The following is an 11,057-nucleotide window of genomic DNA, read 5'->3' as shown; positions in this document are numbered from 1 at the left end:
CATGCTCAGGAACCACCCCGTCCAGCTCGATGGTGCCAGCAGCTGCGCCTCGACGTCCTCTACCTCCACGACAACGCTCATGAGCAGGGACCTCCCCAAGTCGTCGCCATCGACCTTCTTCTTCCTGTCTGCACCGCCACGGACCTCGCCTTGATTCGCCGCCTCCTGAGCTTCGCCAGCTTCCCCGACGCGCCCACAAGATCCACTGTGAGGCCCTCCTCCGATTCCCCCCCTTTCCCCCTCGTTTTCGTCGCCGTAGTCGCTCGTACTTGCCGAGGCCGCCGTGCTTGGAGCTCCGCCTCCGAGCTCCACTCGTTGTACACCTGGTCGCACTCCCCGTGCCCCGCCTCACACTCGCGCGCCCGCGCCCTCGCCCCACTACCCGCTGCGTTCGCACGCCTCCTCCCCTGTCTGCTGCTCGCGCTACCCTATTTCCCTCACTGTTGCGTCGCTGCTCGCCGGCCCGCCTCCTCTGCTGCCGCCGTACGCCTCGCCTCCACCCTCTCCTCCTCCCGCGGCCACGCCACCGCGCCCGCTCGTGCGCCACTGGCCGCGCCGCCGTGGTCTCGGCTGACCGCGCCAGCTTGCCCCGCCGTCGGTGCCCCGGCGGCCTCGTCCCGCCCAGCGGGCGAGTACCCGCTCGGGTGCACCTACGCCCGCACCCGTGCCCGTGAGGCCAACGCCCGCTAAGGCCCTGGGCCACAGCCCAGTGGGACCCCTGCGCCCTGGCTTAAAAATAGGGAAATAAAAAAAGGAGTTTCAAAAATAATAATTTAATTAATCAATTAGTTAATTAAATTAACTAGGATTAATTAGCCTAATCACCGGATTAGTTGAACTGGAATTAATTAGCTAGACCTAGTCAATGACAGGAGGGCCCCACCCCCCTGTTGACCAGTCAACGTTGACTGGTCAACTGGGTCCCCCTGGCCCACATGTCATCCTCTGTGTACACTTCTGTGTACACAGAGCTGGGTACACGTAGCAATTTATATTTTATTTTAGATTTAAAATAATTCCAGAATATTGTTCAAATCTTTAAAAATCATAGAAAATAATCCGTAACTCGGATGGAAAAACTTTTTTCAAATCCGAATACATAGCCCGTTCGTCCACCACACATCCCTAGCATAGCGAACACGCAACTTTACCCCTCCGGTTCACCTGTCCGAAAACGCGAAACACCGGGAATACTTTCCCAGATGTTTTCCCCCTTCGCCGGTATCACCTTCTCCCGCTTTAGATCACCTCTAGCACCGCCATGTTATGCGTTCTGATGCTTTGATTGCTCTGTTATTTATTATGTTCCCCCTCCGTTACTTCTTTCCAGTAGACCCCGAGACCGCTGCCGTTACCCCTGTGATCGACTACATCGACGACGAACCCTTCTTGCCAGAGCAACCAGGCAAGCCCCCCCCCCTTGATCACCAGATATCGCCTATTCTTCTTTGTACTGCTTGCATTAGAGTAGTGTAGCATGTTACTGCTTTTCGTTAATCCTATCCTGATGCATAGCCTGTCCTTGCTACTACTGTTGTTACCTTTACCTGCAATCCTACATGCTTAGTTTAGGATGCTAGTATTCCATCTGTGGCCCTACATTCTTGTCTGTCTACTGTGCTATACTATCGGGCCGTGATCACTTGGGAGGTGATCACGGGTATATACTATATACTTTATACATGATACATGTGGTGACTAAAGTCGGGTCGGCTCGAGGAGCACCCGCGAGTGATTCACGGATTGGGGGCTGAAAGGACCTTTGTCCCAACGGCCCTCTGTGTGGATCTTTATGGCGGAGCGTCAAGGCAGGTTGAGACTACCTGGGTGAGAGGTGGGCCTGGCCCTGTTCGGCGTTTGCGGATACTTAACACGCTTAACGAGTTCTGGGAATTTGATCTGAGTTGGGTCGTTGACCTTATACGCACTAACTGCCACGTGGGACAAGATATGGGCAACCGGCGTCGTGGTATCAGCCGAAGCACTTCGTGACGTCAGCGACTGAGCGGCGCGCGCTAGATTGGACTGGAACGCCACTAGGCTAGGTCTGCTTTCGGCCGCGTACGCAACGTGCAGGTGTGCTAAGGGCGATGGGCCCAGACCCCTGTGCGCTTAGGTTTAGACCGGCGTGCTGACCTCTCTGTTGTTCCTAGGTGGGGCTGCGACGTGTTGATCTTCCGCAGCCGGGCATGACCCAGGAAAGTGTGTCCCGCCAAATGGGATCGAGCGTGTTGGATAATGTGGTGCACCCCTCAGGGAAGTTGATCTATTTGAATAGCCATGTCCACGGTAACAGGCGACCCGGAGTTGTACCTTGACCTTATGACAACTAGAACCGGATACTTAATAAAACACACCCTTCCAAGTGCCAGATACAACCCGGTGACCGCTCTCTAACAGGGCGACGAGGAGGGGATCGCCGGGTAGGATTATGCTATGTGATGCTACTTGGAGGACTTCAGTCTACTCTCTTCTACATGCTGCAAGATGGAGGTGGCCAGAAGCGTAGTCTTCGACAGGATTAGCTATCCCCCTCTTATTCTGGCATTCTGCAGTTCAGTCCACCGATATGGCCCTTTACACATATACCCATGCATATGTAGTGTAGCTCCTTGCTTGCGAGTACTTTGGATGAGTACTCACGGTTGCTTTCTCCTTCTTTTCCCCCTATCCCTTCTACCTAGTTGTCGCAACCAGATGTTGGAGCCCAGGATCCAGACTCCACCGTCGACGACGACTCCTACTACACCGGAGGTGCCTACTACTACGTGCAGCCCGCTGATGACGACCAGGAGTAGTTAGGAGGATCCCAGGCAGGAGGCCTGCGCCTCTTTCGATCTGTATCCCAGTTTGTGCTAGCCATCTTATGGCAACTTGTTTAACTTATGTCTGTACTCAGATATTGTTGCTTCCGCTGACTCGCCTATGATCGAGCACTTGTATTCAAGCCCTTGAGGCCCCTGGCTTGTATTATGATGCTTGTATGAATTATTTATGTTTTAGAGTTGTGTTGTGATATCTTCCCGTGAGTCCCTGATCTTGATCGTACATGTTTGCGTGCATGATTAGTGTACGATTGAATCGGGGGCGTCACAAGTTGGTATCAGAGCCGACTGCCTGTAGGAATCCCCCTTCCACACTCCTTGGCCGAAGTCGAGTCTAGACCTTGCAAAAAAACTGTTTTACTAACTTGGCTGTGTGGCTTACGGCCCCACGTCGCCATTGATCTTTTACTCCTTGTCTATACTCTGGGACTCTGATCTCTCTTCTATTCGGGTTAAATGAATTTTTCTAAAACTAACATTAGGATCTCATTATCACTTTCACCTGGAGAGCCCCTTATTACAGATGATCGCCTGCTGCACCAGAAGTTTCCGATGATGCTATTCAATGTTTTACCGAGACACTTGTGCGCACCGCCTTTGCAAATTCACTACCCCCGAGACATCACTATGGATAGCTACCTATACTTGCCATCCATACCTTCCTTCTCGATTACTCTTGTTAGTACAAGATACCCTGAACTTCTTCCCGCTATTCCGAGAATCCTTTGTGCTTACTGCCTTGCAGTTCTTTGCCACCTGAATACCCCTACGGATAATTTCTCGCACTCATCGAGTATCCACTCATCCCCAGTTGATTCAGGTATTTCACAAAAGTTTTTTGAAATACCATTCGATCTTTCGAAGATCCTCAACAGCCTATTGCACTTGATCTTCTTACCTGCTTGCATAATGGTAACTTCCATATGTCAAGCAATATTTATTAAATTACTTTGTGATCGACATTCTGATCCTGTTGATTCAACTTGCGTGTGAATGCACACAATCATTAGTTATTCCCTGAAAATTATCCTTCCGGCTCGGTCGTCATTTTAAAACATGAGCTGGTTCTCGGCCAATCAAACCTTGATTGCTTGTCTATCTAAGTCTATTCAACTTACTCATATCTTGGTCAGAGCTTTTGCTTCTGATCCCTGATATAGAAAATCATAAATTCCTTTGCATCTGAACTTTGAATTAGTCAGTTGTTTCTATCATCTGATCCCCTTGCATTCTTTCTTCTTCTGGTTGAGTACCAATGCTCACATCAGATCCCTTGTGGACCGCCAGATCCTTTCTTGGATTCTATCCGACGGCGTCCTTCATATTCCATCACTTTGGAAGATTTTTTCCCTGATACATAATGCCATTTGTAAATCTTATTCTCTGATTTGGCCAACCATGCTGTGCTTTCAAGCTAGTGGTATTTACTCTCGAAGCTTGTGGTATATGTTTCTAAGATGCCCCGATGGGTTGAACCTATACCTTCCTTAAAAACCGTATGAACCGGAAGGTTTTCTCAAGTCATACCCTTCTGGTGTTTTACCAGATAATTTTATACCATACAACTTCTTCAAGGACGAGAAGTGGATGAAAGGTTATGCATTGCAGAAGTGGGAGTCGACCTTGAACTTTGCGTTCATGCCCATGGACATGATGTAGAACTTATCATGGAAGCTGCTCGTGAAAATAATTACCCCCTTGTTATGAGTTCATCTTGTATCCGTGGTTTGATCATTTATGATTGTGGTTCCGACCATAATTCCTTCCTTTTATTACATTTCTCAGACAAGTTAAAGCGCTTGTCTTCTATAGATCAATACACCCCACTTCAACCTTTAATTTGATATGCCTACGAGTATTATCCACCTAGTATCTCGAGGATATCATGCCATTGCACTACAGCTTATGAATTTGTAATGGAGTAATACCTTTCCCTGTCATAGTCACTCCACGAGTTCTGGGTTGTCGTCAACCGAGAACACCGAATAGTGGACCGAGTCCGCACTGCGATTCGACAACTGTTAGTAATCTTCATTGCTTACGACTTTGCACTTGATCATGTCATTCCCAACGGATTGACTACATCATCATCGTCAGGCTGACTGCTTGACCATTCTACCTATGTCCTTCATCCCCGGGACACAATCCAGACAATGCTCTAAGCTTACATCGAACTTTCCGCATCATATTGTTTGTCTTGAGAGACAACTCCGAATTCTGAGATGGCATCTTATCTATGGTTATAGTAACCTTTTACTTCACCATTCCCTTATGCGATGTCTTCGCCGATTGATTACATCTTCTTGAAACCTCTCGATAAATGTGTCATGATCATCGTCAACATTTTAACTTCTTCCGAGACGTACATTGAGTTCCTGATGAGAAATTCCATGCTTGCCCCCTCGATGATTTGGGTTAACATCGACAACATTATTACATTCCCTCCAACACAAAACTTTTTCTTGTTTTGTGTTGTACCTTGAGTTCCGTGCTATCCAACAATTGTTCTTCTTCACATTGGAGTATTACCATCTTTTATGTCAAGGATGTTGTGAGGATTACTCCACCTCTTAAGAATTCTTGGTATAGTGATACTTCTCACCATCACCATTCTTTCTTAGTCCTCGTGTTGATTCCAACCGGGGTACCAACAAGTGAATGGTGCTGTTTGGATTCTTTCCTTCGAGCAGCCCTATTGCTTTGAAGTTAATGGTCGACATTTCATTCTTAGACCATTGGTTATCAAATCACCATTATAACATTGATCGTGCTACCTAGCCCATATTTCGGGTGCACATTTCAACAAATGTTTAATTGTGTATGTTTTCCTCAAGCATACCTCACTATATTATTTGATCTGACAAATGTTATCTCTTTGTTCACATAACTGTGGAAATCCATCTTTTGGAAATCCCAAGGATTTGTCGCTGAGTCAATCAGCCACCTCCTCACCTCTTCTTGATTTAATGATGGACTCTTGTTTCGGAACTCGCTTCCATAGTTCAATTCCCGAGAAACTTACAATGTCATCTCGACAATTTGTGTTGCACCTTTCTTCTCAGGCATCCTGAGTCTGAGTTATCCTGACACCAATCAAATCTGAATCTCGGTCAGATATGATGGTTGGAACAAACTTCCAAGAGTTATAACATTGGTCTTTATATGACCCGGTAAGGTGATGTCATGCCTAGCACACTTGGCCGGAGGACCTATTGTTATAGTTTCCTTTTTGGCAAGGTTAGTCATTCTTCCGTGAGGAAATTGTAAGGCTTATTCTGTAAGTTGTTCCTGATGGATCCTTTTTGTTTCCAAAGTCTGACCTTCACGTGTTGACCATGTCAATGCTATCTCGAAGCATGTCTGTGGTACTCCGATTTTCGACAAGAACGTTTGAAGCCCAATGCTAAATGTTTTCTTGCTCAATTATCCAAACACCGTTGTATGGGTAATGTCAAGAAATTTCTCTCCCCTTACCTAAAGAGTTTTCTACATTATATCCTGTCATGGATATCATGCTCTGCTTGTCCTTGGGAAGGGTATACCCCTGGTATATGCGTCAAACACATTTTTCTTTCCATTGTACTGATTAAATCTGATGACATTTTCCCTTTCCATTGGTTTGTTTAAACCCTTTCTATGATCTATATGATATAAGCAGTAATAATTCCCTGCTTAGGTAAGCACCTCATTGTACCACTCTGTCAGTAAGACTGTGTTACTATTGTTGATGACATTTCGGTAACCATCGATGGACGAGAACTTTGCCTATTGGTCCGCCTCGTTTCAACGAGCAGGAAAATAGTTCTCTTCGTCCCTCGCCCTTGGTACCAACGATGCTGCCAACATAACTAACCGGTTATTCTCTGACATGCCTTGCTTACATGATCATGCGAGACATCACCCCTCTTCCTACTTTTAACCCACATGGCGGGCCCATAACCCACAGTTCCAAAGGGTCGAAACCTGACTCCCCTGTACACCCCCTGTTCCTAAAGTTATTCCTCGCGCGTGGCCTCGTATGTAATTCACGGGCCACCGTCCTAGTGATATATTCTAGTAACAGACGCAATACTCAATCTCGTTGCTCTGGACCCTTTTCGCATGTTGTTTCAGACATCGACGATTGCCTATCCGTTTGAAACTTCTCATGGTACCTTCTTACTTTGCTCTCGATAACTTCTTAAGTTTCAATTCGAGAGATACTTATCCTTCTTCCCCTGAGTTAACCGTCCGATGCTCAATTTTGTTAGAATCTGTCCTTATAGAGTTTTCCCCCTCTTATCTTTTCGTAAGTCCGGTGAAGGTCCTAAAGGAAGGACGGCAATTTCATCATGATGCATTGATGTAGAGAAATGAAGACATCAACACTATGGATCAACCTCTTCGAAAAGAGCAACCAAGACTGAGAAGATCCGTTAGCATTTCGTAAACAGATCCCTTCCCCCTTACTCCCGCTCCTAAATCTCGGGACGAGATTTTTTGTAGTGGAGGAGATTTGTAACACCCCGGTAGTTAAGCTACAGTAATCACACACTAATGGTGCCATGTCATCGCAATTAATTTGCTAAACCACACTTTGGTCCAAACCGAGTACAAATTCAGATTTGGAAGACAAGTCAAATATTTACCTCTTCGGACTATAAAACTGAAATGTTCGAATTTTAGTATAAATTCCCCGGATCAATTCTAATGTTGGAATCATCATCATTTGAAACTTCAAATGGCCCTTATCTATTTTTGATTTGACCAACAACACTTATGTGGCGCAATTAATTTCAAGCCGAAATTATAGCCTTTCAAAAATCATCTAAAACCCTGTGGATAGTTCCACAATATTACAAAGTATTTGAGACAAGTTTCTTATGTAAAAAATTCAATTGAAATTAAATTATGTGTAAAATAGTGCATATGAGTTGAAAACAGAAAAGGAAAGGAAAGAAAAAGAAAAGGGCACTATGCACTTACTAGGCCCAACTCACACTGTACACATATAGCCTAGTACCACAGTGCACAAGGCCCAGCCCGCGCTGGCCTTTTCCCTAACCTCTCAACAGAAGCAGAGAGGCCATGGCACGCACGCCGTCCACCCGCCGATTGCCTCGCTGTCGAACATCCCACGGCCCTCTGGTGGATAAGGAGACCATCCCCGATGCCCCTGTCGAACCCTAGCCTATCCCCTTCTTCCCCATCGCTCTCCTCCCCGATCTGGAGAGGCCACCGTACGCGGCCGCCGCCGCCGCCTTGTTGTTGACATGCTCCGGAACCACCCCGTCCAGCTCGAAGGTGCCAGGAGCTGCGCCTCGACATCCTCTACCTCCATGACAACGCTCATGAGCAAGGACCTCCCCAAGTCGTCGCCATCGACCTTCTTCTTCCCGTCTGCACCACCACGGACCTCGCCTCGATTCGCCGCCTCCCGAGCTTCGCCAGCTTCCCCGACGCGCCCACAAGCTCCACCGTGAGGCCCTCCTCCGATTCCCCCTTTCCCCCCCCTCGTTTCCATCGCCATAGTCGCCCATACTTGCCGACGCCGCCATGCTTGGAGCTCCGTCTTTGAGCTCCGCTTGTTGTACCCCTGGTCGCGCTCACCGCGTCTCCCCGTGCCCCGCCTCACGCTCGCTCGCCCGCGCCCTTGCCCCACTACCCGCTGCGTTCGCGCGCCTCCTCCCCTGTCTGCTGCTCGCGCTGCCCTGTTTCCCTCGCTGATGCGCCGCTGCTCGCCGCCCCGCCTCCTCTGCTGCCGCCGCACGCCTCGCCTCTGCCCTCTCCTCCTCCCGCGGCCACGCCACCACGCCCGCTCGCGCGCCACTGGCCGCGCCGGCGCCACCCCCTCGCCTCCAACCACCATGGTCTCGGCTGACCGCGCCGGCTTGCCCCGCCGTCGGTGGCCCGACGACCTCGTCCCACCCAGCGGGCGAGTACCCGCTCGGGTGCACCTACGCCCGCACCCGTGCCCGTGAGGCCAACGCCCGCTAAGGCCCTGGGCCACTGCCCAGTGGGACCCCAGCGCCCTGGCTTAAAAAAAGGGAAATAAAAAAAGGAGTTTTAAAAATAATAATTTAATTAATTAATTAGTTAATTAAATTAACTAGGATTAATTAGCCTAATCACCGGATTAGTTGAACTGGAATTAATTAGCATGACCTAGTCAATGACAGGAGGGCCCCACCCCCCTGTTGACCAGTCAAAGTTGACTGGTCAACTGGGTCCCCCTGGCCCACATGTCATCCTCTGTGTACACTTCTGTGTACACAGAGCTGGGTACACGTAGCAATTTATATTTTATTTTTGAATTAAAATAATTCCAGAATATTGTTCAAATCTTTAAAAATCATAGAAAATAATCCGTAACTCGGATGGAAAAACTTTTTTCAAATCCGAATACATAGCCCGTTCGTCCACCACACATCCCTAGCATAGCGAACACGCAACTTTACCCCTCCGGTTCATCTGTCCGAAAACGCGAAACACCGGGAATACTTTCCCAGATGTTTTCCCCCTTCGTCGGTATCACATCCTGCCGCTTTAGATCACCTCTAGCACCGCGTATTGCCATGTTATGCGTTGTGATGCTTTGATTGCTCTGTTATTTATTATGTTCCCCCTCCGTTACTTCTTTCTGGTAGACCCCGAGACCGCTCCCGTTACCCCTGTGATGAACTACATCGACGACGAACCCTTCTTGCCAGAGCAACCAGGCAAGCCCCCCCCCCTTGATCACTAGATATCGCCTATTCTTCTCTGTACTGCTTGCATTAGAGTAGTGTAGCATGTTACTGCTTTTCGTTAATCCTATCATGATGCATAGCCTGTCCTTGCTACTACTGTTGTTACCTTTACCTGCAATCCTACATGCTTAGTTTAGGATGCTAGTATTCCATCTGTGGCCCTACATTCTTGTCTGTCTACTGTGCTATACTATTGGGCCGTGATCACTTGGGAGGTGATCACGGGTATATACTATATACTTTATACATGATACATGTGGTGACTAAAGTCGGGTCGGCTCGAGGAGCACCCGCGAGTGATTCACGGATTGGGGGCTGAAAGGACCTTTGTCCCAACAGCCCTCTGTGTGGATCTTTGTGGCAGAGCGTCAGGGCAGGTTGAGACTACCTGGGTGAGAGGTGGGCCTGGTCCTGTTCGGCGTTCGCGGATACTTAACACGCTTACCGAGATCTGGGTATTTGATCTGAGTTGGGTGGTTGACCTTATATGCACTAACCGCCACGTGGGACAAGATATGGGCAACCGGCGTCGTGGTATCAGCCGAAGCACTTTGTGATGTCAGCGACTGAGCGGCGCGCGCCGGGTTGGACTGGAACGCCACTAGGCAAGGTCTGATTCCGGCCGCGTACGCAACGTGCAGGTGTGATCAGGGCGATGGGCCCAGACCCCTATGCGCTTAGGTTTAGACCAGCATGCTGACCTCTCTGTTGTGCCTAGGTGGGGCTGCGATGTGTTGATCTTCCGCGGCCGGGCAAGACCCAGGAAAGTGTCTCCGGCCAAATGGGATCGAGCGTGTCGGGTAATGTGGTGCACCCCTGCAGGGAAGTTGATCTATTCGAATAGCCGTGTCCACGGTAACAGGCGACCCGGAGTTGTGCCTTGACCTTATGACAACTAGAACCGGATACTTAAGAAAACACACCCTTCCAAGTGCTAGATACAACCCGGTGATCGCTCTCTAACAGGGCGACGAGGAGGGGATCGCCGGGTAGGATTATGCTATGCGATGCTACTTGGAGGACTTCAGTCTACTCTCTTCTACATGCTGCAAGATGGAGGTGGCCAGAAGCGTAGTCTTCGACAGGATTAGCTATCCCCCTCTTATTCTGGCATTCTGCAGTTCAGTCCACCGATATGGCCCTTTACACATATACCCATGCATATGTAGTGTAGCTCCTTGCTTGAGAGTACTTTGGATGAGTACTCACGGTTGCTTTCTCCTTCTTTTCCCCCTATCCCTTCTACCTAGTTGTCGCAACCAGATGTTGGAGCCCAGGATCCAGACGCCACCGTCGACGACGACTCCTACTACACCGGAGGTGCCTACTACTACGTGCAGCCCGCTGATGACGACCAGGAGTAGTTAGTAGGATCCCAGGCAGGAGGCATGCGCCTCTTTTGATCTGTATCCCAGTTTGTGCTAGCCATCTTAGCAACTTGTTTAACTTATGTCTGTACTCAAATAGTGTTGCTTCCGCTGACTCGTCTATGATCGAGCACTTG

Source organism: Triticum dicoccoides, chromosome 7A (genome assembly GCF_002162155.2).
Source record: "Triticum dicoccoides isolate Atlit2015 ecotype Zavitan chromosome 7A, WEW_v2.0, whole genome shotgun sequence".
Lineage (NCBI taxonomy): Eukaryota > Viridiplantae > Streptophyta > Magnoliopsida > Poales > Poaceae > Triticum > Triticum dicoccoides.
This window is presented reverse-complemented; position numbering follows the sequence as displayed.